Below are 6,080 nucleotides of genomic sequence, written 5' to 3'. Positions count from 1 at the left end.
CCTCTTTCAGGGGGAAGCAGGAAGGTCAGAGTATTTTTTATATCATTTTGTCCTCTATTTCTCAAGTAACTTAACTCAAGATCATCAGTGTGCCATCGTGGCATATCTTGGAGTGGCCTGCTCTGATCCCAAGTGAAAATGAAAGTGAACGTAGCTCAGTCGTGTCCGACTCTTTGTGACCCCATGGACTATACAGTCCATGGAATTCTCCAGGCCAGAATGCTGGAGTGGGTAGCCGTTGCCTTCTCCAAGGGATCATCCCAACCCAGGGATCGAACCCCGGTCTCCTGCAATGCAGGCAGACTCTTTACCATCTGAGCCACCAGGGAAACCCCTCTGATCCCCAACATTAGGTCTAATGAGTTTGTGTGTGTGTGTATTCCTTGGGGTTTTCTATATACAAGATCATATTGTCTGCAAATAGACATAATTTTAATTTTTCCCTTCTGATCTGGAGACTTTTCTTTCTCCCCGCCACTCCTCCCCCCTCCCACTCCCCAGTTTTCCTGGTGCTTTGCCTCAGTACAGTGTTGAGCAGTAGTGAGAGCAGGTATCTTTGTTTCATTCCTGATCTTGGGCACAAAGTTTCCAGACTTTCACCACTAATGAAGAAGTCAGCTGTGGGTTTTTCTATTTCTAGTTATTGGTATTTTTTTTTTTTATCATGAAAGAGTGTTGGATTTTATCAAATGCTTCCTGAGATAATCATGCAGTTTTATTCTCTGAGTAAAATGTGTTACAGTGATTTTCCAACATTGGACCAATCTTGCATTCCTGAGATAAATCTCGCTTTTTTATGTGTAGCTGCATTCAGTTTGCTAGCGTTTTATAGACAGTTTTTGCATCTATATTTATAAATGACACTGATTGATAGTTTTCTTGTTATATATTTGTCTAGTTTTGGTGCCAGAAGGGTAATACTGGCCTCACAAAATGATCTGGGAAGTGTTCCTTCCTCTTCTGTTTCTAGGAGGAATTTGACAGCAGTTGGTGTTAATCCTTTTTTAGATGTTGGTAGAATACAGTGGTAAAGCCATCTGGTCTTGAGGGTTTCTTTGTGGGAAATTTTTTGATCACTAATTCTACCTCTGTTTATTATAGATCTGTTCAGCTTTTCAATTTCTTACTAAGTCAGTTTCGTTAATTTGTGTCTTTCTAGGAATTTGTACCTTTCACCTAGTTATCTCAAGTGTTGTTACATAGTTATTCATAGTGTTCTTTTATAATCCTTTTTATTTCTGTAAGGTTGGTAGTGATGTGACCCCGTCTTTCATTCATGATTTTCTCTTTTTTATATTCTATCTGGCCCAAAGTTTTTCAATTTGTTCATCTTTCAGAGTATCACCTTCTGACCTTGTTGATATTTTTCTATTGTTTTCCTATCTTTGCTGCAATTACTTCTGCTGTAATCTTTATTATTTCTTTCCTAAGGTTTCCTTTGATTTAGTTTGCATTTCTTTTACCAACTTATTAAGATAGAAAGCTGTTGATTTGAGTTGTCATCTTTTTAATGTATAATTTACAGCTGGAAATTTTTCTGCAAGCACAGCTTTCGCTACATTCTGTAAATTTTAGCCCCTTATATTTTCATTTTCATTCATCTCAAAGTATTTTCTAATTTCTCTTGTTACTTGTTCATCAATCTTTTAGTGATTAAGGATTATGTTGTTCAACTTCCACATATTTGTGAATATTCAAATTTCCCTGTTATTTATTTCTAGTTTTATTCCATTTTGAGTAAAGAACATACCTTGTATGAGTTCAGTCCTTTTAAACTTATTGAGCCTTGTATCCTGGCCTGTCATGTTCTCCAGGCAAGAATACTGCAGTGGGTTGCCATGCCCTCCTCCAGGGGGTCTTCCTCACCCAGGGACTGAGCCTGTGTCTCGTGTCTCCTGCATTGGCAGGCAGGTTCTTTGCCACTGTTGCCATCTTGGAAGCCCAGCTGCATTACAGTGTTGTTCAGATCTATCTCCTTGTTGATCCTCTGTCCACCTATAATTGAAAGCGGGGTACTGAGGACTCCTCCGATGATTATTGTTAAATTGTCTAATTCTCCCTTCAGTTCTTTTGGTCTTTGCTTCATGCATTTTGCTGCTGCTGCGAAGTCGCTTCAGTCGTGTCCGACTCTGTGCAACCCCATAGACGGCAGCCCACCAGGCTCCCTGGTCCCTGGGATTCTCCAGGCAAGAACACTGGAGTGGGTTGCCATTTCCTTCTCCAATGCATGAAAGTGAAAAGTATTAGGTATATATGTTTATAATTGTTATATGCTGGGAGGGATTGGGGGCAGGAGGAGAAGGGGACGACAGAGGATGAGATGGCTGGATGGCATCACTGACTCGATGGACGTGAGTCTGAGTGAACTCCGGGAGTTGGTGATGGACAGGGAGGCCTGGCGTGCTGCGATTCATGGGGTTGCAAGGAGTCGGACACGACTGAGCGACTGAACTGAACTTGATAGACTGCTTCTTTTAGCATGATAAAATGTCCTTCTGTGTTCCTGGTAACAAGTTTTTGTTGTTGTTTTAAAGGGTATTTTGTCTGATGTCAGTATAGCCACTTCAGTTCTCTTTCAGTTGCTGAGGGATAGATCATTTGTATCCTTGTAGTTTCAACCTGTTTTGTCTCTGAATCTAAGGTGTGTCTCTTGTATTGATTGGATAGCATGTAGTTTGATTGTTTTTAAAAATCCCTTATGACAGTCTCCACCTTTAGCCGCAGTGTTTGATAAAGTGGACTTTATGCCTTCCTTTTGGCTATTGGTTTCTTCTGTGTCTCACATCTTTTCTGTTCCTCTGCTTCCACAACTGCCTTCTTTCTGTTGAATAGATATTCCCTAGAGCACCATTTGAATTAGCTTGTCATTTCTTTTATTATGTGTCTTTTGAATTATTTTCTTAGTGGTTGTTCTGGATATCTTCATGTCTAATAGTCTAATCATCGAGTTCAGATTAATACCAACTCTATTCCAATAATACTGAAAATTTTGCTCATATGCATTTCTGTTTCTCCCTTGCTTCGTGTTGGTATCACCCACATTAAATCTTTATATATCGGATGCCCACCCACATCCCAGCGCCATGGCATGTCACTGCCTCCTGGCCTCCATAGTTTCATGATGAGAAACCAGCTGCTGCTCTTACTGAGGATGTCTTACACATGCTATGTGCTAAGTCACTTCTCTCTTCTGGCTTTTAAGATTCTCTTTCTCTGGCTTTCAGTAGTGGGATTATGATGTGTCTCGGTATGGTTGTCTATGAGTTTATCATATTTGGAGTTCATTGAGCTTCTTGGGTCTGTAGGCAGATGTTTTTCATCAGATTTGGGTAATTTTCTGCCATTATTTCTTCAAACATCCTTTTTGCCCTTGTTCCTCTACAAAAAGTTTAAAAGTAAAATCTTTAAAAATTTTTTTAAAAGTTTAAAAGTAAAATTGTAGAGAAATTTATGGTTTCCCTCTCTCTATTGATCCTCTCTTTGGTAATACACTGTGTTCTTACTTTCCTTTAGTACAAATAGTATTCCTTTTAGTTCTTTGAATATATTTTAAGTAGCTGATTTAAAGTCTCTGGTCTGGTCTTTGAAGCTATTTCTTATTGATAAAGTTTTGCCCCCTGCCCCCTGCCTCCATAATCTGGATCACATTTTTTTTTTTGTTTCTTTGCATGTCTTGTAATATTTTCATGAAAATCGGCCATTTAAATTAATATAATGTGGCGGCTTTGGAATTCAGGTTCTTCCCTCATCCTCAGAGGTTTTTGTAGTTGCTGAAGTTACTTGTTAGGTAACTTCTCTGAACTATTTTTGTAAGGTTTGTATGCTTTTTGAAGTCTCTGCTTGGTTAGATTAGTGCCAACAATTGGTCGACGATTTCCTTTACTGCCTGGAACAATAAATCACCTGGTCATTGCCAAGGGGTTCTGTATGCTTGTTGTGGTATGCCTTCAACCCTCGGCCAGAGACTTAGTAATATCTCTGCCTTACACTTCACTTTCTGCTTGTAAAGAGCCTCAGTGTCAGCTTGCAGTAAGAGGGCCTTATCAGTTCTTTTCTGAGCGTGTACACAATCCTACTACTTGTGGCTCAGCCTTCTGGATTCTGAGGAACATTTCAGATTTTCAAAGCCCTTATAGACATCTCCTTCCCTAGATTTTACTTTGAAACTTTTTGAGGTAGCCTGTTGTTTGCCTCAATTGTTACCTACAGCCTGCAGTAGCCATAGCATCAAAAAAATTATCTTGAAATGTTTTTACCAACACCCTCAGGGAAAAGACTTTTCTCACTGGACCAGCTCCAAGTCTAATCAATGAGGACAGCCTTGCAATAGAGGATTCCGGGAGCCACCAGACAGGTCACATGATGGCGGTTCTGTGGGAATGAGGCTTTCAAGAAGCCCTGACCCCGGCTTGCCTCTCCTGCTGTCTGCCAGGCAGCTGTTTTCCACTGTGATTGTGGTTGGTGATTTTCAAGGCTATCATGGAGCCAGAGAGAGGGGGGTAGAAATAAGACAAGTTAAATTGCCCCAAAGCTCACTGTCGTTACTGAGTTTCGGTCACTTTTCTTGATTGAAACTTCCCAGATTGCTGAAATCTTCTGGTTAATTTCCAGACTCTGAAAATTTAGTTCTGACCACTTTTGTCAGTTTTCTTACTGCCTTTCTGGAGCTTGGTTAGAACTTTTGAAGGTCCTGACTCCACTTTTACTTATACCACTCTCTGGGTAACATCTTGACTGCAACTCTGAGAGAGAGACTAAACCAGAACCATCCTACAAAGGCACCCCAAATTCCTGACCCACAGACACTGAGATAATAAATGTCTGTTCTTTTAAGTTGTGAAGTGTCTGAGTAATTTTTTAGGTATTTGTAAGAAAATACATATATTTCTCTCCTCTTGCTGCTGCTAAGTTGCTTCAGTCGTGTCCGACTCTGTGCGACCCCATAGACAGCAGCCCATGAGGCTCCCTGGTCCCTGGGATTCTCCAGGCAAGAACACTGGAGTGGGTTGCCATTTCCTTCTCTAATGCATGAAAGTGAAACGTGAAAGTGAAGTTGCTCAGTCGTGTCCAACTCTTAGCGACCCCATGGACTGCAGCCTACCAGGCTCCTCCCCATCCATGGGATTTTCCAGGCAAAAGCACTCTATGCAGTGTTCTCCATGTTTTTTACTTAGTGAATAGTGGTTTCTTTCTTATTTCTTTTTTTGTATTTATTTGGCTGCATCGAGTCTTACTTGCATCAGATCTTTTGCTGTGGCACACGGACGCTCCTTGTGGCGCGTGTGCTTCGGTAGTCACGGTGCAATGCTCAGCTGCCCTGTGGCATGCGTCATCTTAGCTCCTCGACTAGGGATCGAACCAGTGACTCCTACATTGCAAGGTGGATTCTTAACCACTGGACCACCAGGGAAGTCTCCCCATTTCTTTTTTATGGCTCTCTGGGATACTGTGCATACATTTGACCAGTAACTTTAGATGGATATCTGCCTCCACTCACCCAATGATGTATATTAAGGCTGTGTCCAGTCTTCTGCTCTTTTAAATAATGCTGGATTGTGGTAGTTTTCTTTCTGGCACATGTGTTAAGTTTTCAAATGGGCCTGGCTCTGCCACACAAGTTATATAGGAGCTGGCAGAGGCTTGATGACAAAGAGGTCTCTTTCTAGCCGTTCCTGCACCAGAGACTGCTCACATGTGGCAGGCTACGTCATAAGTCGATGTCCTTACAGACAGGCTGACATAGACCTGTCTGGCTTGAGGAAAATGTCTGCTGAGGGGTGATCCTCCATTCCTGTGATGGATTCGAAGGAAAAAAAAAAAAAACATAATGCTGGGATGAATAGTCTTATTTATTCAAGATTTCTGTTTTGTGTAGAAAATTCCCATTTCTAGTTTTGTGTTTGCCCTCTAAAACCTGAGCTTTTATGTTTTGTTTCCATAGAAACAAAAACCATGAACGAATCTAGTATTCTGCCACAGGACAGGCAGTTATCTCACTGAACAGGAAGTCTAGAGTTTTGAGGTTCCCAGGGCTGGTTGATAACACTGGAAACCCAGGTTTCTTCCATCCTTCAGCATTC

The 6,080-nt window shown here is 41.1% G+C and overlaps 1 non-coding gene across 1 annotated transcript; it reads left to right on the top strand.

The window, feature by feature from the left end:
• The first annotated feature begins 5,551 nt into the window (after positions 1 to 5,551).
• On the top strand, positions 5,552 to 5,698 carry LOC128071374 (small nucleolar RNA SNORA12). Its single transcript, XR_008201837.1, has one exon. It is a non-coding gene; the product is annotated as a small nucleolar RNA SNORA12 (small nucleolar RNA).
• The last annotated feature ends 382 nt before the right edge of the window (positions 5,699 to 6,080 follow it).

Source organism: Budorcas taxicolor, unplaced genomic scaffold, assembly GCF_023091745.1.
Source record: "Budorcas taxicolor isolate Tak-1 unplaced genomic scaffold, Takin1.1 scaffold401, whole genome shotgun sequence".
Taxonomy (NCBI): Eukaryota; Metazoa; Chordata; class Mammalia; order Artiodactyla; family Bovidae; genus Budorcas; species Budorcas taxicolor.
The sequence above is the reverse complement of the archived record's forward strand: the minus strand, read 5'-3'. Positions and strand labels throughout refer to the sequence as shown.